A 23,699-nucleotide genomic window follows, 5' to 3' on the forward strand; every position below is an offset into this window, starting at 1 on the left:
ATCTCCATGTCCCCCCATATCTGCCCTTTGCCCTGAAAGCCTCCCCCCCAAAATAAAGTACACAAACAAACAAACAACAACAAACAAATCATAGAAAACGCCTCATTGTGGAAGCTGTAGTATGTCGGTGTGTCCCACAGTATATCCCTCTGTCCACACAGCTTCACTTGCAAGTGTTCATCACAATGAGTCATCAGCCTGGATCGAGATCTCTGGCTTCTGTGACACCATCAATCCTCACTGAGACTCCTCCCTTTTATCCTGTTGTTGAGTCATAGCTATCCTGTAGCTTTGTATCAGCAGACTGGCCCCTTCTTGTGTCCCAATCATCCGCAGATGATATAGATTTTGAGGTGGGCCAACTCAGAGCCCTGGATCTGGGACTGGATGGCAACTAAGTTGGTCAGCTCTCCCCTATCTGAACCACCAGGGCCAGCTCTCCAGCACTGCTCTGGCTAGGACATTCAATGCCACTAATCTGCAGGATGCAGGGTCAGCTCTCCTGCTCTCCTGCCCTTGGAGGCAGCTCTCCGCACCCACACCTCCAGAACCAGCTTCACTGTGCTATCTAGTCATGGCACAGCGCCCACTCTCCTAGGTGCTGCAGCCTGTGAGGGGCTGGAACAGCTCTCCAGCTCTCAGGCCCTCCGGGCTGACTCACCTGCCTTCTCCATCAGGGCTAGCTCCACTGTGTTGCCCAGGTGAGGGGCAGGGCCTGCTCTCCCAAGTGCTACAGCCAGTGAGGGGCAGGGCTACCTCTCCCACTCTCATGATCCCAGGGCCAGCTCTCCCAGCCACTACAAGTGGTGAGGGGGAAGGCATCACCCTAGCACCCATGCCGTCTTATACTAGATGAGTAGTGGGGCAAGACCTCCAGTGCTCTAGCCTTTGGGGCTGGCTCACCTGGGACCCCTCCATCAGGCCCAGCTCATCCACTCTCATGTCCCTGGGGTCAGTTCTCCCGACTGCCACAGGTGGCAAGAGGCAAGGGGGTCATCTTCATACCCATACCACCTCACAGCAGACAAGTGTGGGGCTAGCCCTCACATGCTCTCACCCTTGGGTCTGGCTCACTTGCGCCTCCACTGTCAGGGTCACCTCTGCTGTGCTGTCCAAGCAAAGGTGTAGGGCCTGCTCTCCTGAGTGCTGCAGCTGCAGCTGGACAGGAATAGCTCTCTCAAGCTCATGACTGGAGACGGTGTGTAAAATTAAAGTAAGGGTTTTCTAATACCTGCCCTAGCTCCTAAATAATGACATGGAGACCTATTATATCTATAGTGCTTCGAGCACTAAAGCCAGGCAAATAGTGAACTATTCTAACTGCTTACGCTGGTCTGGGCTACTTCCCAGCCACGTGCCCGTTACCTGCCATCTTAGTCTCACCCTGGCTGCTCTTGCTCCATTCGTGTCCTCATGGCCATTCCCACGTGGCAACTTTCTCATGGTGACTCTCCTCATGGCGATCCTCTTCTGGTGACCTCCTCATCTCTCTCTCCTTCCCCTGGAACCTCCTCCTGGGATAGGAAGTCTCACCTTAATTCTCCTACCCAGCTATAGGCTGTTCAGCTCTTTGTTAGCCAGTCAGAGGTGAGGGAGAACAATTTTTACACAACATTGAGAGAGGAGACGCTTTAATAATAATGACAATGACAACCAGATCTCTGGGTACATGCCACCCCATGGCAGACAAGTGGCAGGGTTAGCTCTCTCACATTCATATGCCCTCGGGCTGGCTCACCATTCCCCCACCACAAGGCCCAGCTCCAATGTGCTGCTTGGGTGAGGCACAGGGCGCACCCTCCTGAGTATTGCCAGTGGTAAGAGATGGAGCCAGCTCTCTGAAGCATCCAGTAAGGAGTGGGGCCAGCTATGCAGTCCCTGGACCTGGTCCCCTCGTGAAGTTTTTATAGTATCAAAATTACGAAGGCCACACATGGAGGCTTTTTGGAATGCATTGGTGGAAATGTAAGGCAGGTGGATTAAAGCAACATGGGAAATCTCTGTCAGAGGCCTCAGATGCCAGCTATCTGACAGTGTTTCTAGTTTTTTCATTGGTTGGAAACTTTTGCTCTGTTAGTATATTTAAGTGGTTTGCCAAATGATCATAAAGATATTAGTTAGGGTAATGCAGAGGGCTTAAAATGTCCTGAGATAATTCTACTCTGGGCTTGCAATTCCCCAGCCTCTTCTCAGTCAGTGAACCTCTAATCAGTCAATCAGTCTGGCAGCCGGCTCTGCTGATTCAGCGGCTTCTATGCAGGGACTTGTGTCACGCTGACTAACACAAGTCTGGCTTTGCTCACAAAGGCACCAGCTCTCTTGGGGCCAGGGCATTAAAGTCACAGAACAAGGCTTTTCTGAGGAAGCTCTCTTAGCCCTGGCGTTTATTGCCGTGCGCTGCTTTTCCATCTTCCTGAGGACAAAGCACCAGAGGGCATGCAACCATCCTGCAAAAAGAGAGCATGTGCCGAGTGCCATGGGCATATTTCTGCAGGGAGCAGAAATATCGACAGAGCTGCCCCCAGAGGGATCCGAGGGCCTGCCACACCAGCTATGACCCAAAGCTAGGAAATGGAAACCCCTAATTTGGTTAAGCTGATGTTCTCAGACTCATGTTATTTGCAATTGAATCCAGCATCTGTGTAGAGACTTTGGCTCTGAAAACCCAGGCTTGTCCCAGATAGCACAGGCGCTCACATAGGGGAGAGCCAAGGTTGAGAGCTACATTTCTGTTGTCACTTTTTAGGCAGAGCCAGAGCAACAGAGAGTGTGTAAGTGTAGGGGATGGACATCTGGTGTCTGTTCCTTCACTGCCAGCTTTATCACATTCTCTAGATTCTGGAAGTGGGCAAGTCTGTGACAGGAAGTCTCCGGAGCCAGTGTAGGGCCTCAATGGTATCACTAAGGACCCTGGCCATTTTTTTTTTAAACTCATTCAGTGCAGACTTGCAGAACATGTGGGGTGTGTGTGTGTGTGTGTGTGTGTGTAAAGGCAAACAAGTTCACAGGGGCGAACACTAACACGTGCTTCATAGAAGGGAAAGGGAATGAAGTGAAGACAGCATTTACCTCAGAAAGGCTGTCTGGAAAGGCCGGGCTGGAACTGGGGGTGTAGAGCTCCATGGTAGACTGCCTGCCTGGCACACATCGGGCTCTAGGTTCAAACCGATGATCCCAACACTCGGGAGGTAAAGGCAGGAGGATGTCCCAGGAGTTCAAAGCCATCTTAGAAAGCACTTAGAAAGTTGGAAGCCAGCTAGGGCTACAAAGTAAGGCCCTGCCTCAAAAAGGAGGGACAAAGAGGGAAGGAGATGGAGAGGGGAGGATGAGGATCAAGAGGAATAGGGATGGGAGTACAGGGAGGAAGTTGAGGGCACATGCCTGATACCCAGAGCTGGGGTCTGGAGGTGAGCCAAGACCATTCCAAGCAAAGCATGGCATGCAGAGCAAAGACCTCAGGGACAGAATAAGCCAGAAGGAGGTTGGAAAGCCATCTAAACACTTGAAGCAAAAGAACAATAGGATCTGCCTTAGGTATTTTGTGTGGACCTTTGTGTGAGAAATGAACGCCTCTCCGTTCCTGCTCTGCAGATGGCCAAGCAGGCTGCAGAGGAAGGTAAATACCGGGAAACAAATTCCTTCACCTGCTACCAAACCTACGGTTAGGATTTGTCCGTGTCTTCTTCTCGGGAGAGGTGGCCTTCTACCCACAGAAAAGTATTGACTGGCTCCTCACCCAGCTCTCTCACACTTCCTCACCTGTTTCTAACTTCTTGCTTCCTCAACACAAACTGAGCAAACTCTGGTTCTGTGTCCATGGAACACAGGTGACCCATAGGGGCGGGGCAGAGTGGTGGGGTTAGAATTAACATTGCCTTTGTGGAGCCGGAAGTGTTTGGGAACTCCACTGGACAACAGGTGTGCAGCACGGAATGTGCTTACTGCCCCTGAGGGGGACACTCAAAATGGTCACCCTCGTAGTTCTTGAAAGTGTGGGAAGATTCTGTCTCGTGGTTGCCAGATAACTCAAGCCCAGTGAGTCTGCAAATGGGCTCACCAACTGGCCTGTTGTCCCCTACATCAGTTAGCAGTATCCAGGCAACAGCATGCGGTTCTGCAGTTTATAACATTTCATGAAAGCCTGAGGTAAATCCATTGCACGGCTGTGCCCATGGCTGTAGCCACCCAGAGGCTTTCTTCCCAAGCCTCGCAAAGGTGCCCATGACTAGCAGTGGCTGCAAGCGGAACCAAACGATCCTGCCGCTGACCCTGAAATGTGTTGGAAACCTGGTTGTTATGATGAGGTGGGTTCAGGAAGGATTAGGAACAAATAGGGTGTAGTGGGAGCAGGAGGCTCAACTCTAGTGAGTTGGTGTTGATATCACAGAAAGGAGAGCAGGTTAGTTGCCATGGAAGCAGCTTAGCTATCACAGGGGTAGGCTGCCGATAAAGGAAAGGCTTGGTCCCCTTTCTTGCTTGCTCACTTGCTGTCTTGCCATGTGCTGTCCTTAGCAAATGATGAGGCAGCATGATGTCTCTCCTTAAGGCTAGCCTGGGACTGCTCAGAATGACCCATGCTCTCTATGACTTATCACACCTGCAGGCTTCTGTTATAGTTGCACCCAACTGAGGTCCCCAAATCAGACTCCAGGCCTCCTCCTTGACGTTGGTGACTCATTGAATCACCCTCAGCACCACTGATGAGTAAATCCTGCTAGCTCTTGTGCCTCATTCCAGTGCCAGCAGCTATCCTCTCTAACCTATGAGAGAGGAGAGCATGGATCTCTTGTCTTCTGGTTTCTCCTAGTAACCCAAAGCCCCAATCAGCCCCTTGTGACCCAGCTCAGTGATATTTGCCCATCCGGTTGAAATTAAGTTATGAAAAGACTGTTAGCAGTGCTGGGAATCAGCCTTTGTCTCCCTCTTCACCTTGGACCACAGCGAGGTACTAAAACTTCAGGGGAGATCCACGCAGATGCAGGCTGCAGGCACCAGGTCTGCTGAGACAACAGGCCAAAAGTGCCAGGGAGCCCAGTGGGCCCTCCTGGCAAAGGCACAGCCTCCAACAGTGTGGAGGCCCACTCCTTAGCGGCCACCTCCTGTGTCTGCTTGCATAATATGCCATGGTCCCCTGGAGCCCAGCAGCCTGCCCACCTGCCTCAATGTCAAAAGCAGTGTCCATTACCCCCACCAGTGCCCAAGGGAATGTCAGCCTGCGGCTGTCAGTTGTCCTTGCCTTGCCTGGAACTGCACTCTGGCATCCCACTGCTCCCAGAGCAATGTCAGACCCTGGAGCAGGCCTGGAAGGACCCTTCTTGACTCACTTTCCACATTTCTGTGGACTCAACTCTTCCCACAGCCTCCCCTGCCCTCCTGACTCTGCAGGGCCATGGAGTGCTCCTTGGGTGGTGGAGGCAGGAGGATTGTGATTTTAAGGTGGGCTACATAACAAAATACTATCTATTTTTTTAAAGATTTATTTATTTATTTTATGTATATAAGTGCTCTGTCTCCATGTACACCTGCACGCCAGAAGAGGGCATCATATCCCAGTATAGATGGTTGTGAGCCACCATGTGGTTGCTGGGATTGAACTCAGGATCTCTGGAAGACCAGATAGTGCACTTAACCGCTGAGCCATCTCTCCAGCCCACAAAATACTATCTTAAAAAGTCAAGTAAAGCTGGGTGGTGGTGCACACCTTTAATCCCAGCATCTGGGAGGTAGAGCCAGGTGGATCTCTGAGTTCGAGGCCAGCCTAGTCTTACAAAGTGAGTTCCAAGGCTACACAGAGAAACCTTGTCTCAAAAAAAAAAAAAAAAAGGACAAATAATTAAAGAGATCAAGTTATGCCTCGCTCTGCCTACCTGTTCGTGCATGGTCAATAAAACAAATCTATAGTGTGATGAGTGTAAGGACTACATGCAGGCCGTGAGCACAGACTCCTTGGAGCATCAGGAGGGCTCCTGAGGACAGAGGGCTGTTGGCCAGGCTGAGCAGGACCTTCCAGGCAAGAGGGCAGCTCAGCTGCAGGGCCTGCACCCCTTACGGCTGGCAGGCTTTCTGTGAGCAGAGGCCACACACAGCTGGTGCAGATAACGCTTTAGTGGTGCCAGGGTGAGAAAAATGATGCTGAAACTGTAGCAAGCACCGGGACTCGGTTTCTCCATTCCCTCCCATCCAGTACGCCATAGGGCAGCTCTGTCCCAGAGCCCTGGTCTGGCATCCAGCACTCCAGTTTGATTGTGAGAAGAACTGTCAGGTCACTGGGTACTAACGATGTGCCCGACTCAGGGCTAAAGCTGTACCTCACCCTTTCTCATCTGTCAGCAGCGTCACCTCTGACGATGGGGCTGTGCGGGCTCTCAGATGGGGAACCGGGCCCAGAATTCAGGCCACCTCCTGCAGCTGAAAGGCATGTGGACCTGTAGCTAAGTCTGAAGCACCCACACTCGGCTCCCTATGGCCATGGGCATAAAGTCCTCTCTACAGGTTCTTGTCACATGAGGGCTGGGAAGGATCTTAGAAAATTCCAGCTACTCCCTAGAGCCAGAACTGGAGGGCCAGGGCAGTTTCAAGACTGCTGACTGCTCTTTCCTGCTCCCAGGTCACACTTAAACTCGACAAAAAAAAAAAAAAAAAAAAAAAAAAACAGCCATCAAAGCCATGTGGTCAGGGACCTGGCAGCACTCACCTAAGGAAGCTTGTTGCTGTAACAAACCTTACATAAAGCAGTGTGGTTCACACAGCAGAAGCCCAGCCATGGTGACTTTAGCGTCCTGACCACACTGACAGTGCCGGCTTGCCTTTGGTCACACTACCACTGTTTTGCTGGCTAGGGTGCCACATGCTCCCGTGTGCTTACCACTCCCTTGCCACTTTGGCAGTTCCTCCGGAGCTACTGGCAGTGTGGCACCGAGCTGCGACTTAGTCATTCTCCTCCCTACAGTCCATACCACAGCAGGGACCACAGCCAGCCCGCCATTTTTTCTACACAAGTGAAAGCCGCAACCCAGATGATGTCACTCACCCAAGGCCCCAACACTAGCTGGTTGCAGAGTCTAGGCAAGGACCGTGGTTCTCTCTCCTTGCTGAACCGCTGCCACCGGTCTACTTCCCCATCTGGTGAGCAGCTGCTTTTCTCTTGGACCTGACAGTCCCCTCCCCTGACTTTGCCGAGGTCCCCGTACTAGTTTTCCCATTATAATCATGTCTAGTTGTAGCAGCAACCTCCTCACTCGTCTCTATTACTGCCTTTACAAGTAATTCTCCACCTGGAGTCTGGAGTACCCCTCCAGGAAACAAAGGTAGTTTCAATGCTGGCTTGTAAAAGCCACAAGCTCCTCCCCAAGCCCAGTAGGCAGATGCTTAGCACCTGGGAATGGGTCCTCTCCACTATGAGACAGGCCTGCACTCAGAGCTAGGCAGGACACTGGGAACATTCACCAGAGCATAGACAAAACCGGCAGGAGCCACTGCCTATCCTAACCAGTCATCTCCACCTGGACTCAGATGGGCTGATGTGCAAGAGTCTGACTTGGGGGGATGGTTGAAATATATCCAGAAGAGAGCCTTGAAAGAGTCCAGAGCTTCAGGGGAGTCTCCTTGAGCTTCCTGACGAAGACAGGCAACTACCTGTACTGTGTTGGCAACTGTCATTTCATTCAAGTTGTCTTTTCATCTGTCTGCCTGTCCATCCATCCATCCATCCATCCTCCCACTCAGAAGACATTAATGTTGTCTGTTCCTCATGCTTATTTCTAAACAAGACCCTGTGGGAACGTTACAAATCAGGCAAGCAAAGTTCTTGTCCTTGTTATTGTAGGTAGGTGGTTTTATTGTAGCTTCTGGGGAAGATTTCCAGTGTATGGAGAGGTGCACAGAATCACTCGATCATCTGTCACCAGCTCCAGTGAACATTCATTCACCTTTTGCCACGTTGACCTGTGGGTTTTCAGTTCTTCTCCTCTTTCTCTTTCTACTCCTTTTTGCAAAATGGAAGGTGTAGTTGAAACTGCCCCTCTTAACTCATTGCCTTCCCCACCCCACCCCTGTCAGCTCCTCCCAGCTGGTGTGTAGTCCTCTGGGAAAGTCAGCTGGTACTAGCTGCTGTCGGGGTGGATCCCACAGTGGTATAGTGAGTTGCTCCATGAACCCCACGGGAGGCTCCAGGACATTGGAAGCTCTCTGGATTCCATGTGCATGATATCTTCCTGCAACTTACTTTTCAATTTTATTTGACTTTTAAGGTTGTGTGTCACCAATGCCTATTGAAACATGCTGAACAAAATAGACACGGATCAGGGCAAAAGCAACCATTTTTCTCTGCCCAATTTCATTCCACATAGCCACTGTCAACAGTGGACAGACAGCCTTCTGAACCCTTTCTTCTGATCACACAAATACACACAGGGGCTCAATGCTGAGGGAAAAGCCAGGGAGAGCTCAGGACAGGCTGGAGTGCATGGGGCTGGCCACATGCCCGGTCTTGACTTCTGTCATGCTGCAGAAGTTGAGAGGAACAGCAGTGAGATCCTGTGTAAACTCGCAGCCTGGTGGACTTCCCCACTCACAACCCACTCACACACTTACACTCCACTCACACCACATACACACCCCCTTCACACTCCACTCAACCTGGTCCTGGGATCCAGTGTTTAGGGGTAAGCTGATGCATGAGCAATGTGTGTCCTTGAGCTGGACCTGGAAAGGGGGTGGAGGAAGGCATGCCATTGGCCAGTTGGATGACCACCACAAGCCAAACAACCTCAATAGCAAAGGGACACAGGCCTTTGAAGCCCTCCCTGGTCAACCATTCTCCATAGAAATCTAGAAGACAGATAGTCTGCTCACAGGTCCAAGCGTGTGTGACCCAGCTGGAGGTTAAGTTGACATGGCCTACCATGGCCACTTCTGTAGCAGACGAAAGTTCAGGGTGCTGCTTGTGTTCTCACTGCTGTAAACCGGGCGGGAGAGCCAAGAGAAGCTCCCCAGCACTGGCACTGGGCTTACTTTCAGAAATGGAATAGGCCTAGACATGTCTCACGCCAAGCTAGAGAAAAATGGTTTTCTTTCCTTGCCTGCTCCCCTAAAAATCCAATAATTAGAGCTTACTTATTTTCCAAATTAGCTTCATGTTTCTGCAAAGTGTACGTAAGACTTGGCTCAAACTTTCCACCCTTGGCACTAGAACAGAGATAGAAAGTTGTCTGGGACTTGCATATCCGGATTTGAAATGATTCTTGGATCTGTTAAATTCTATGGTTCTGTTATATTTGTGTTATTTTTTTTAATACCTTCTTATCTTAATACCTTCTTTAATGCCTTCTTATCTTAGAGCTTGCCAAGAAAGAAATTCTCTGACCTGTCTTGTCTGACAATAGAGTGTAAGATCACCCGGGTCTAGAAAAGTCCTGCCCATATCCGGAAAAACATATACGCTGAGTAGGCCACGGAGAATGCAAGCAGATGAGCGTCAGTGGGTGGGCCCCTCGTTTATCTATATCACATACTCTCATGTCTGATCACACTTCTGCATCCTTCTGCAAGCGAAGCAGAGAAACTGACACTTCACTCTGGGTCCTTGTGTCTTCCTTCTGAAGGCCCCCGGGTCATGAAGAACTGTGACTGAATACATCTGCTGTGCCTCTCTCTTGTTGATCTGGCCTTTGTTGTGGGGATGTCAGCTATGACCTCTTTTGGTAGCAGGAGAAGGATCACCACCTTTCCTCCTGGGTAACAGCATTCTTAAAGCAGCAAAGTTTTTCACAGGCCTTGTTTTCCTTTCTCTCTTCCCACTGGCCTGGCTGACCCTGACAGCAACAGCCTAAAGTCTTCATGTAGGCCTGGTGGCTATTCAGTGCTTTCCATCAGTGCTTTTTAGAAATGGAGGCACAGACCCCTTAACCTGTCCACTGGGGGCTTTTCAAGGCACTTCCAGTGACTCAGCACAGCTCCAGCCCCTCCCCCACCCAAACCCCAGCTCCAGGCTCCCAAAGATGAGAGAATAAAGACTACTAACCCAAATCATCATGGCCAAATTAATTAAAGCAAACTTTTTATTTGTGTACAGGAGCTGCCTCCTCTTAAGGTGGGGTTTGAGAGGTCAGTATTAGATGTGAAGAAAACAAGGCTTTTATAGCTCAAGGGTAAGGGGTTTCCAAATGAGGGATTTGTCAGGCAAAACAGGCAGGGTTTCAGGAGCAGGACATAAGCATAGCAAGTTAGTTATAATGACCTCCTGAAACAAAGACATGCTTGCAAGGTTGTAGTAACAACAGGTAGCCAAAACAAGATAGGTATAACAGCCCTTTTGAAATAAAGGCAGGGCTGCAAGATGCCTATTATACTTTTTGAAAGAAAAATATGGTTGCCATTCCTGGAAGAGGCAGTACAGAACCGTTTGTAGTTATAGGCGGGGCATAGCCCTATCTTTGAGAAACAGATTTAATCACAAACAGGAATAAGCCTAGTTTGTCTTCACAATAAAATGGCTGCTTTTAAGGTAAGATGGAGGCAGGCTGGTTCTTTACCTGGCCAATCTTTCTGAGACACTTTGATTAGCAAGGGAAAGTTTCTTTGGTGTTGTCACCCAATGCCTGCACATTTAACAGAGAAATCTCTTTTAGGTTTCTTTCTCTCCAGTGCTGTCCTTCCATCTGAACCTGTTCAGATCCTGCAAAGAGATATTGTGGGCCTGAAGGTGGGCCTCCTGCTGATCGAGGCATTAGGCTGTTCCAACAAACTCCCCTGGCAGCACCAAACTGACAGTGTAAGTATAATAGATTATCTGAACTGATTAGCAATGTTAGGACAGCTGTTAGCTTTAGTAATTAAAACAGGGAAAATGTTACTTTAAACAAAGAGGATGAGCTTGCATGCACACGGTGCACATACATAAATACGTGCAGGCAAAACACCTACAACACATAACATTAATAGTAATGGAAGAGAACAGAAAATGGGAAGGGGAAGAACTGGGGATGGGAAGAGGGGGAGAGAGATTTGGGTTGGATGCATTGGATACAATGTATAGGTGTATGGAATTGTCAAAGAAAAATATATTTTAAAATCAGAGAGATAATTAATGCATTTCCAATCTCTCCAAAAGTCAAACTCTCTCAATCACAGAAATACTCAAATATGTGTATAACAGTTTGCCCAGGAGCTGCAGATAACAGTCCCTATACATAAATAATTGCATTAATGAGCTATGTGTGTGACTGTTTCATCTCTTGCATTTTGCTTCTTGTGGCATATGTTAGGACTGTATAACTTTTCTCCTTTTAAATTTTTTTTTTTAGAAAAAGCTTCTTAAGTTCCACTTTACTCATGGGCTTTTCAAACTTTTTGCAAGATATGTTCACAATATGTAGGAGCAGAAGAGAAATGAGAGCCGCTCTGCCAGGAGAGCTGAGGTGCGTCTCCTGGCCTGAGGTTCTAAAGGTATTGCTGGAATTTGGATTGTGACAGTGTCAAAGAACAATCTGGCGTGTTCAGAACAAATGTTTGGAGAGTGAGAGTACAAAAGTGTCCAAAGAAACACTAGTTCCCATTGAGAAAAACCACCCACACACCACTTTTGGCTAAATGGCCCCAGCTCATCTAAGGAGCAAAACCAACCTCACAGTCACACTTAAACACTTCACACTTGCACCAGGGCCAGGCTACCCTGCTCAGACTTGAGAAGCCAAGTGTTGCAGTAGGCCTGCCAGGGAATCAGGCAAGAGCTTTAGTCTTTGCTTGAGCTGTGGGATGCAAGGAAGTTAATTCACTAAGTCATGATGGGGGACTGATGCTCTGATCAGCGCACCATAGAAAGGAAGACTGAGGCCCTGGCCTTTGGGCTTCCAGAATAGAGAAGAGAGACTCTGGAGACCTCAGGGAAGACTGTTTCCACCACATAGTGTATCATTATTTTTTGAAACAATATTAAATAATAATCATTTAAAACTGATTAAGTAGTAAATCTATGCTGTCATTTAGCTAGCTATCTAGCTAGTTAGTTGAGACAGGATCTCACTATGTAGCCCAGGCTAGCCTTGAACTTCTGATCTCCAGGCTCTGTCTTCTGAGTGCTGGAACTACAGGTATGTATTGCAGAATTGTTTACCTCATATAAAGTCTCTCTCTCTCTCTCTAGTTATTTGAGACAGTTTCTCTGTATAGTGCTATCTGTCCTAGAACTCACTCTGTAGACAAGGTTAACATTGAACTCAGAGATCTGCTTCTCTCTCCTTCCTGAACTCCACAACCTCCTGGCTTCAGTTAGGGTAAAATAAGATTAAAAAATAAAGACTGGGGGATGAAGCACTAGGGAAATGGCCCAGCTGGTAAAGGCACCTGCCACTAAGCCTGATGATCTGAGTTTGATCCCTAGACCCACAGGGTGGAAGGAGAGAACTGATGCCCACAAGTTGTCCTGCAACCTCCTGTGTGCTATGGCAGGTGCATATCCACACCATAAATAAATAGAGGTAACAAAAACTGACCTATAAAGGAAGAGACTCCAAGGTTCAATGTTTCCCCTAGGAATCTGTACAAGAGTATCTTCGCTCTGGCCCCGCTGTTGTCAGGGTGACCTCTGGTCATCAGGGACTGCAGTAGGGTCTTTTACGTAGAAGGCCCTGGTCTGAGATGTGGGTCGGCACTTTCCTGTTCCCACTACTCTGAAAAACATTGAAGCACTGTGAAAATGGGTGGCTGTGGAGGCTTCTATGAATGAAGAAAGAAAATGATAGTTTCTGGTTTTCAAGGTGCTTCAAGAAGAATTCATGGTGCCCGCCCCCACTGAAATGATGATGCGCACAACAGATACTATGTGAAAGAGGTTTATGAGATGGAGATGGAGAGAGAGAGAAGGAGAGAGACATGATGGAGGGGAGGGGACACCCCTACAGAGAAAGGGGAGAGGGTAGGAGAGACCAAGTGAGCACAAGAGCGAGAGAGAGGTAAGAGGCAGGGGTCCATTTATAGCTCCTGTGCAGCTGAACTGCGCCTGCCAGGTACATCTACCTGGTGGCCCACACATGATGTCATCATAGGTTACTAGGCAACCCAGAAGCAGGCTGCCTAAATGCTAACACTCACCCTTACAAAAAGCATTTCTTGCTTCATGGAACAATTAATAGACTTAAGGCAAAGTTGTTTGTAAAAATAAGCATTGATTTTTCTTTCTGTCTTTTTTTTTAGACCAGGCTGGCCTCAAACTCACAGTGATTTGCCTGCCTCTGCCTCCTGAGTGCTGGGATTACAGGCGTGAGCCACCATGCCCAGCTAGAGTATTGATTTTTCTATGCCTCCTCTAGCTCCTAAATAAGGACACAGAAACCTATCACATTTAGTAATAAGCATCAACACACTATCGCTGGGTAGATCCTCATCTACTTTAACCTGACTACACTGGCCTGGGCTATTTCCCAGCCCTGATCCTCATTACCTGCCATCAAGTCTCGCTCTCGCTGCTTCTTCTCCATCTTTGTCCCCAGGGTGACCTTCTAACTGGGCTTCCAGATCCTGCCTCAACTCTCCTGCCCAGCTATAGGCTGTTCATGTCTTTCTTAACCAATCAGAGATGATGGATGATAAGTTTTATACAACATTGAGACAGGAGACTCTTCAATAATGATGACAATGTCCACGTCCAAACTGCAACCAGATCTCTGGGCTCAGGAATCAGCATCTGAATACACAGTGCACAAGACCATCCCCCAACAGCTGTTTGGTATGTGTGTGTGTGTGGTGTGTGTGGTGTGTGTGTGTGTGTGTGTGTGTGTGTGTGTGAATGTGTATGTGTAGGTTCATAAGTATACCATTGTGCAAATGTATGAGGAGGCCATGTCAAGTCTCGTCCCACTCACTCGCCTCCATATTTTATTTCATTAATTTCTCTTTATTTGAAAGGGGAACGGGTATGTGCATGGCACACTAGAGGAGATCAGAGAACAGCTTGTGGAAATTTGTCCTCTCCACTATGTGGGTCCTGTGAGTCACCCAGCTTGTTGGACTTAACCTGTTAGCCAGCCCCTCCACCAGAACCTGAGCTTCACAGACATGACTGGGTGAGAACAACAGGTCAGAAAAGCCTGGGGATCCTCCAGTCTCTGCCTCCTCAGGGCTGGGGTCATAGGTGTGCACTACCACACCCAGCTTCTCTGTGGGTGCAGGTCCTCATGCTCCGACAGTAAGCATTTTGCCACATGCTTCATTGCTCCAACCCATAGGCTTCTGTGTTCTAAAGCCTGAGCTCAAGATGGCAGAGGAGTGAGGCCAGGGTGGACCACAAGGAATCTCTAGATGACAGAGGTATAAGGACAAGTATTGGCTCAGGACCCCCAAGTCCAAGTTCTCAGCACAAAGGAGATTTAGTTGCTCCAGAGGGACAGAGGGAAGGGAATAAGAGACAAAGACAGGAGGTAGAGGGTGAGGGAGAAGGGGGAGGGAACAAAGGAAAGGGGCAGGAGTATATGTCCTGGAGTAGGGACAAAAGACTGCCTCTGGATGGAAAGGAGACAGATGTGGCCCGCAGGCAAATGGCAGTTTATAAAGGTACAAGGGGAAACTGTGTGTTAGAATGGGGTGTTTAATTTTAATTGGGCATGTTAATTAGGGCAGCCAAAGGGGGCTTTTAATTGCTGGACCTTAATACTTTGATAGCTGGACCTTGGTTGTCAGCCTCAGGAGAAGAGACTGGCAAAATAAGGGAATAGATCTTGATGGCTAGCTTCAGGAATGTGAACTAACAGTTTTTAGCAAGGCAGAGGGAATGGGGGAGAAGGGCAAGGCCTGCCAGAGCCATGTTTACCATGCTCAGGCTGGCTAGAGTACCTTCAAGGGGACCCTGCCAAGGGAGGACACTGCAGGGACAGAGGCTGTGTATGTCCCCTTCAGAAGCCAGGGGCCCTTGAGATCTGAGAGCAGGTCTCTTGCAAGCCTGGCAGTAGGTGGCCATTCCTTAGGCCAAGCATTCCACCACTTAGCATCGCGTAAACTCCAGGAGCCCTGTCACAGTCGTGGCAGAAGGGGCTAGCTAATGTCATGGCTTCCTTGGATTCGCCATTGGTTGGTGTGAGGGTGCTCACAGTTTGATGCATTGATTTTTTTTTTTTTTTTTTGGTAAGAAAAAGTAGGATTTTCTCATGCCTAAGGTTGTGAGGTAAATTAATACTTGTTGTTCTTGACTGTGGAGAATGAGGCCAGGCAACCTTCCAGCAAGCGACAGACCTTGAAGGAAGCCACATAGCAAAGGGGTTGGTGGATTGACCAGAGAACAAACCCAGGATGGATACACAAAGATTCTTTTTGCCAAAAACAAAACAAACAAATGAAACTAATAACAAGGGAGACATGCAGGAGAAAGGCAAAAGCAAAATGCTAAGGACTCCTGTTAGCATGGAAAAATCCACCAGGCCTTGTGTACTCCGTGGGATTCAGAGAACATAGATGAAGGAGCTGGGGCTGAGTGGCCTTACGGGTACTTGGTAGCCAAACACAGCCCCTACTGAGCTCCTTTCAGTCAGCCCTGTCATCTGACTAAACTAGGCTGGAAACGGGAAGAACAGTTATTGCTCAGTGAGGGCACAGGCTCTTCCACAATGGACAATGTGGCCATATTGAAGGAGACCCCAACTCAACCTCAGATTCCACCATTTATGTCAGTGAAATTGAATGTGCTCTGTGCTGTGCTGTCAAAAGAGAGTAATCCAGTCCGGTGTAGTGAGTTGTCTCAAATTGAAGGCAGTGGTAGGCATATACACTCTGCTATGCCCAACTCAGAAGCAGCCCTGTTTGTACCTCTTGCAAGCAAAGGCTAAACAGAGGGGTCATGCAACTCAGGACATGCCAATAGGCTTCCTTTTCTTGGTAATACCCAATTGGGAGTGACTGATCCATTGTAAAGTGGACCATTGTTAACCTTGGGGTATAATGTGTCAACATGAGAACCCTGTCAGCAATCCTGTGGACCAGAGACACAGAGAGCCAGGCTGCAGGAAGAATGAGAAGGAAATAAAATTGCAGAGACAGGCAGAGACTAGGAAGCATAAACATTGGCCTTCAAGTTCCTTTGTTCATCCTTTCTGAAACCTCTCATCATTCCTGCCCCTGGGGTTCTGGGATACTCCCCAGTAAATTTGTCCACTTTTGTTAAAAGGAGCTTTCACTAGTAATTTGCAGCCAATGAGTGCTAATTACCTCACTAGTAATAACACTCCACTCACAGAACGGACAAAGCAAGTGACTCACCACATTCTTTCTCATGTGGTGTGGTGCGCACAGCACAGACCCTATCCGTTTCACCGTTTTCAGTGCCTGGCATTGCAGAACATTCGCTCTCTGCTGTGACTATGAGCCAAAACTTCTCTCCATCCTCAGAATGGCTCACATTCCCTCCATCTGATTTTCCATGACGAAAGTGCTGCCATTAATGGGTGAGCGGTGATGTACGCCAGCACCGAGGTGACGTCAGCCTCACTTCAGGCTAATTTCAGTTTAGTTTTGGAGACTCGCTTGTTTCTCACAGTATTTGAGTTTGGGAACATCTCATGGTCACTTGAAGGTTCAGTGTTCAGTACAAAACAATCGATTCCTATCTCATTTAACCATTGCTTTGATTTAATATCCCTTTGCAAAACTCTACAAATAGCTTTATTCTTGGATCTACAACCCTAGGTCCCATTTTACATTTTTAATGATTTTTAAAATTTATTTTGCATATCAGGGTGTTTTGGCTGCATGAATGCATGGGCACCACTTGCACGCAGTGCCCCGAAAGCCAGAAAAGGCGTCAGATCTCTGGGACTGGAGTTACAGAAGATTGTGAGCACCGTGTAGGTGCTAGGAGCTGAACCCAGGTCCTCTGCAAGTGCAGCCAGTGCTCTTAACCGCTGACCGACTCCCCAGACCCTCCCCCTGCTTTACATTTGACAAGAAAAAGAGCTAAGCATTGATCTCTCCAAGCTAAGAGGAGTTTCTTCAAGTATCACACGGCCCCTTTGTATTGTAGACGGCATGTCAGGGGGATCAGTTAAGGTTGTGACTGGTAATTCGGTAATTCATGTGCCAAGGACAAAGGTTTATTTCACACGTGTCCTCCTGCTCTTCAGCAGCCAGTTTAGCCCTGTGACAGTCACCGGACTCAATGTATCTGAACATTGCCATCTCAGGGCAATGGAAAAGGAAGGGGTGAGTGAGATATCCACTTGCAAAGGTATAAGTCACTTTCATCCTCCTCTTGACCAAAGCAAGTCATATGCAGAGAGTGTTAAAACCTGGGTGTCCTCTCTGTCAGCCTCCAAACGGGAGATTTTGGGCCCACTAGCTTCCACACTCCAGTGAGGCAATTCCTTAAACCAATCCTCTGCTGTTCTCTCATTAAAAGTGCAGCCATTGACCCTGTATCCCTGAGGAGTAAACCGCTGTGTTTGTGCTTTGTCCGCTTGCTTTGCTTTTCTTCACGAACACAAACATCAGCTGCCATTTGAGACACCCAAACCTCACCCCTCCACCCCTGCACCCGGCACACCTGAGGATTCGGGTCTACTCAGACTGCATCAGGTTTCCAACAGCTTTGCTTCTTAGCTGTTCTCACGAAACAAGCTCACGGTAACTCTCCTGCCTGAGCTTCCAAGTACTAGGATTTTTTTTAAGCGTTTATCATTTTATTCTTAGAACATCTGTACAGCAATGTTTATATTTGTATAAGTTTTTTTTTAATCTTGTTTCTGCGAAAACCAAGCTGCACATGCATTTCGTAATGTATACGTGCCACATTCTTGTTTTGTTTTTAATTTTAATTTATTTTTTATATTTTATTCCTTTACATCCCGATTATAGCCCCTTCCTCATCTCCTCCAGGTCAAGTGCTAGGATTACAGGTGTGTACCATCATAACTACACTTGTTATGGGCCCAAGATGAACATTTTCATCTTCCAGCTTAAGTGCTGGCAAGATGGCTCCGTGGGTGAAGGCACTGGCTGCCAAACCCAACAGCCTGAGCTCAGTCCCCAGGACCCATGGAAAGAAAGGAAGAGACCCAGTCTTACAGAGTTGTGCCCTGACTTCACACATGCAGTGCCATGTGCACTCCACACACACCATATATATTACAAGATAGCAATACATTAAAGTTTAAAGTTTTTCCCACAAATGTAATAAATACACCAGTGGTAAAAGCGACTAAACTGTAGCACAGAGAGGTCACTGGTAAGTACCTCTGTCAGCTTGTTGTTGAGATTTTGAGTTTGGAAAGTGGCACTCACTTTAGCAGTCAGTTTAAAACATGCAGATTTTGTATTGGTATTCTTTATTTAAATTATTATTATTTCCCTAGTTAAGGTTTTTATTGCTGTGGTTTATACCATGACCAAAAGCAACTTGGGGAGGAAAGGGTTCATTTGGCTTACATGTTACAGTATATCACCACAGGACAGGAACTCAGGGCAGGAACCCGAAGACAGGAACTGAAGCAGAGATCATGGACAGATGCTGCTTACTGGCTTGCTCCTCTTGGCTTGCTCAGCTTGCTTGCTTGTACAATTCAGGACCATCTGCCCAAGGATGGCAGCGCTCACAGTGATCTGGGCCTCTCCACATGAATCATTAGGGTCTGTAGGCCCACAGACCTGCCTACAGGCCAGTCCGATGGAGGCATTTTCCCAGTTGAGGTCCCGTCTACCTGTGTGACCCTAGCTTGTATAAAGTTGACATAAAACCTACCTAGCTCATTATTGTTCTATTTGCAGTGGTAGAGATGGAACCCAGGGCCCTACGCCTGCTAGGCAATCACTCTACCCGTGAGCTGCATTCTTCATCCTTACTTTATTGAGACAGTGTCTTGCTCTGTAGATCAGGTTGCTGTTGGACTTGGATTTAGCCTGGGGTTTGTTTCTGTTTTCTTACTAGTTTATTTTGTTATTTTATGTGTATGTGTGTTCTGCCTGCATGCCTGCGTGTATGTCTGTGCACTACATGCTTGCAAGCCAGACCAGGGTGTTGAATCCCATAGGGTTGGGATTAAAGCCTATTGTGAGATACAATGTGGGTGCTGGGAATTGAATCTGGGTCCTCTGGAAGAGCAGCTGGTGCTTTGAACCAACAAGGTATCTCTCCAGCTCTACCTGGATTTTTAGAAGCCTAGTCATCACAACTGAAGGCAATCTATGGCAGGTAATAAGGAGGGGCAGTAAGTCTACAGAGAACTTTGAAGCTAGACTCAACAAGTGTCTGAAAAAGTGCAGAGGGGGGGTTCCTGAGTGCCTGGAGCAAGGACAACCATGCCTGCTTACAGAGAAGGGTGTCAAGAAAAGAAACTGGTCTGGATCTAAAAGGGTAGAAAAAATATTTGAAGCATTGACAAGACTTCTGGAGCATTCTGAAAGTCATTACGTGCTCTTTCCCTCCCCTGAGGTTTAGATTGACAAGAACTCTAGAAGCTAGAAGCCAAAATTGTGTCCATTATCTATAGAGTTGTAACAACAAGCCCAAGGCCTAGAGCTCAGCTTCTGACTTGGGTGTTCCCTGGTTCAAGCCCTACTGGGCAAATGGTTAACTCTACACAGTAGGGAGTTCGGAGGGTCCAACCAAAACACAGGCCCTTCACAAAAGACAGCTGGGGCTGAGGCCAGCACTACCTGCTCTGTCTCTCAGACTAGCCTACCAGATGCCACTCTGAGAGGAAGGCTGAGGGGGACGGGAGGGGAGTCCAGGCGAGGTGTTCATGTGAAATCTGAGGAGTACGGACAATTGCCCTCTGTAACATCACCCGTCTCTTTGTTCTCCCATTGAATTAGATTTCTCTACCAATTATGCCCCGAGCCACAGATGCTGTGATCCCCTCAGGAAGAGGTGGCAAAAGCCTAGAGGATGTGGCTCCTCCTTCTGAAGCCAGAATGTTCCCCCGGAACTACTGCCAGCCTATGTAAACTTTACCCCAAGAAGTGACATAGGTGACCCCAAGAATTAATAAAGCACGTGAAAATATTAAATCACTTTGTTCCTTCACTTCCTCCCTCCTTCCTTTACTCCCTCAGCCTTCACTCAGCCTCTTGCTGTGTTCTGGGGCCTGCGGTGTTGCTACTGAGTAGAAGAAATCATTTTTTTTTTCTAGCAAGACCTTGGATCAGCCAACATCTAACCCAGAGGTGTCAGAAAATAACAATTTACTATTATTTTTGCTCTCAGTTCTGGGGTTGCCTGGGCTCCATCTGCAGCTCTCCCCTGGCATCTCTGCACCCTGACTCGGGCCCTGGCCAGGTGGATTCACTCACTCCCGGCATCTGAGCCAGGAGAACTGAAGCCAGGCTCTGAGGCAGCCCCCTCCACCCTGTGTGCTCTCCCTTCCTGTCCCTTCTGCTGTCTGGCCTGGCAGGGCTCAGGGTCCCTAGGTGTATATGGTGGGGAGGGCAGAGCCTGCCACTCTGCATCTTCTTTTGCCTTAGTCTTAGAATTCCCATTATCATTCCTGCTGTCCTCTATGGCAACAGAAACCCAGCTCCTAGTGGGAGAGTAGCAAGGCCTGGGAGGGGCATTTGGCACTGGAAGCAATGATTTGGGGCCACCCCCCCCACTTTCTTATTGTAGTATAATATTTTTAACATGAGCTAGGAATGGTGGCACACACCTGTAATCCCTGCACTTGAAATGCAAAAAGATTGCTGTGAGTGGAGGTCAGCCTGCCCTGCATAGCGAGTGACAAGTTAGCCAGTGATACATAGAGAGATCTTGTCTCAAAAACAAAAACAAAAACAAAAACCAGTGTCAGGAGATGGCTCAGTTGGTAAAGTGTTTGCAGTGCAAACTCAAGGACAGGGGCAGGGACCAGGAGAGATTGCTCAGTGATTAAGAGCACTAACTGCTCTTCCAAAGGACCACAGTTCAATTCCTAGCACCTACACGGTGGCTGTCAACTGTCTATAACTCCAGTTCTAAGAGGATCTGGCACCTTCTTCTGGCCTGTGTGCAGTGCACACATGTGGTACACAGACACATTACAAAGACATTTATGTAGCCAAAACACACATGCACATGAAATAAAAATAAGTATTTAAAAAATGGTAGAGCGATTGAGGAAAGACATCAAATGTTGACCCCAACACACACACACACACACACACACTTTTACAAACAAACAAAGTATTACATACACATACACACATGCACACACACTTTTAAAAACAAACAAAAACATCACACACACACAAACTAAAAATTACCATTGCACCATTTTGTTTGCTCTTAAGATAGGGTCCTGCTTATTTCAGCCTCTTTAAGGGGCAGGAATTGCAGGTAGGCACCAGAGTGTACAACAAGTCATAACCATTTTTGTGTGTGCCCTTCAATGGCACTAACTACCCATGTGCTGCACCACCAGCATCCAGAACTTTCTCTTCCCACTCAGACTCTGTGCCCATTGAGCAGGAACTCGCCATTTATGCCTGAGTCTATCTGCTTTATGTCGTTCATTAAATGAAACCACCCAGCAGCTCACCTTTCGTGTCTGATTTATTTCACTCTGGGGCTGATTTTATGAAACACAATTGGCCACAATTCAAGGTCAAGGTCAGATGAAGTTTATTCTTTTTCCCATCTAAAATCACATTCAGCTACATTAAAAGTACATTGCCGAGCACAGCTCACCACTTGTTTCTTCAAACAACTGGACAACAAGATAAATTCCAACAATAAAATTCTAACAGAGAGGGCTCAGATGTCAGTGTGGATATCCCTTGCTATTATCAAATTCCAGGGTTAAGGTAAACTTCTGAAAATTACTCCATTTAATGCATTGTAATAAACTTGAAATAAAAAAATTAAGACTTATTATTTTATTATTTTAAATTATCTGTGTGTGTGTGTGTGCGCGCACGCACAGGCATGCACATATGAGAGTGAGTACTCATGGAGGCCAAAGGATTTGGGCCCACCTGGAGCTGCAGTTACAGGAAGTTGTGAGCTGCCTGATATTATGCTGAAAACCAAACTCAGGTCCTCTGTAAAGGTAATATGAGCTTGAAAGGGTTAGACTAACTTTGTAACCTGTATGTCTTCTAAAGCCTATAGTTTTGAGTTTTAGGTTCAGGTTAAGCTAAAGCCTCTTAGTACCTTTCCAGAGAATAAAAAAATGTGACCCTATCTATGAGGACAGATAGAAAAAAGGCAAGCAAGCAATGACCTTCACTCAGCAAAAAGAAAAACTACTGTCTTTGAGATAGTGTTTCTTAGCAACGAACCCAGACTTCTTCTGAGTAACTTTTGACCTCCAGCCAAAAGTCTGCAGCCCCTAATCTTCAAGGATGAGCTAACCACCCCCACCTTCAATTGCAGCTGCATCCACACTTGGCAGGACTGGCCAAGCTTGAGCACCTAAGACGAACCAATTATCTTACTTAATAGCTTCCTCATCCAATCCTAAATTGCCAAAACTGCAACTTCAAATTTCCTGAAATTTTTCTTTTAAAAACCTAAAGGCCTTTGTCTCCCGGTGCCACTCTTTGCTGACCGGCAGGGGTGACCCCATTGCGCAATGGTTAATAAACCTCTTGCTTTTGAAACGAGTCGTGGTCTGGGGGAATTTCTGGGAAGGGCATGATCTTGAACTCCTGAGCTGTAAGACCCGAGGTCTTACAAGCTCTTACTGCTGAGCCATCTCTCCAGCCCCCAAAGTCAAAAGAATTTAAGTCAGTATCTAAAGGAATTAAAGTCTTAAATTATTATCTGACCCCAAGACTAAAGCAGCTCTAACATTCTGGGGCTTGTCAGAAAGACAGTTGTGGAAACCACTGCCTTCAGGCATCTGTAATAAAGTGCTTTAGCAGGCTAGGCACCGGTGACAGAGTGTTTAGTGCTGTATACGATTGTCACAAAAACAAGGAGGACCCGCTTCTCCCTGGGCTGGAGAACAGAGGGTCTCCAGATCCTCCAAGAAATGTGATCTTGGGGTTTTCAGCTCAAGGTCCGTATTCAGAACCGGGTCCTGCAGCCACAGGGAAACAACATCCAAGGGCTGATGGCGGGACTGGACTACAGTGCAAATCCAGTTAGCCACAGCGGAGTGCCTCTTTTGTTCAAGTCTGAGACTGGTTCTCGAGTGGGGCCCCGAGCAACAGAACTGGGATTAAGATAGATGGGCAGGATTCCATGGAGCTGGGGGCTGTAATTTGGGGCACCCTGCCAGTGGAAGCTGCCCGCCACCATCTCTGGTTAGTCCCCCAACTGCAGGTCACATAAGGATCCTCTGAAGGCCCCACCCTACCACCTCACCTTCCTAGATCTGTAACGAACCCCAAGCCCTCCCAGTCCCAAGGGGCACAAACTGGAGATGTACACACGGAGACAGTTACAGTTTGCCAAGTCGTGCCTGCCCGTTTGCCAGGTCCGTGTAGACAGTCTTTGGAGGAGAGCCGCATGGCCCCCAGGGTAAGCACCCCATGGTGGGAAGGACCCAGGGGCGGGACCCCGTCAATGTTACTCAGCCCCACACATCCAGAGTCCTGCCTCTCATACAACCTGGGCTGTCACCAAAGGTCATTTCATTCTCTGGGTTGGAGGAAACTTGCTCAGTCGCCAACTCAAGGCCTGAGATTTCCCATGCCAGTGCTCAGCAACTGCAGCTGCCAACAGTCAAGTTCTGTGGTGGTCAGCAGGCCCCAGGGGGCAGCAGGAGGTGTGGCCACTGGCCACTGAGGCAGCTGTGAGCAGAGGA

At 47.9% G+C, this 23,699-nt stretch overlaps 1 long non-coding RNA gene across 1 annotated transcript in view; it reads left to right on the forward strand.

Moving 5' to 3' along the window:
- The window catches only part of LOC132646770 (uncharacterized), a 37,286-nt gene extending 17,320 nt beyond the window's left edge, over positions 1-19,966 (forward strand). The window contains exons 2-4 of the long non-coding RNA XR_009585015.1: positions 10,629-10,771; positions 13,488-13,723; positions 19,789-19,966. This is a non-coding gene — a long non-coding RNA (uncharacterized LOC132646770). The remainder of the gene's footprint in view (positions 1-10,628; positions 10,772-13,487; positions 13,724-19,788) is intronic.
- The last annotated feature ends 3,733 nt before the right edge of the window (positions 19,967-23,699 follow it).

The sequence above is a fragment of the Meriones unguiculatus genome, chromosome 12 (genome assembly GCF_030254825.1).
Source record: "Meriones unguiculatus strain TT.TT164.6M chromosome 12, Bangor_MerUng_6.1, whole genome shotgun sequence".
NCBI classification, from domain to species: domain Eukaryota; kingdom Metazoa; phylum Chordata; class Mammalia; order Rodentia; family Muridae; genus Meriones; species Meriones unguiculatus.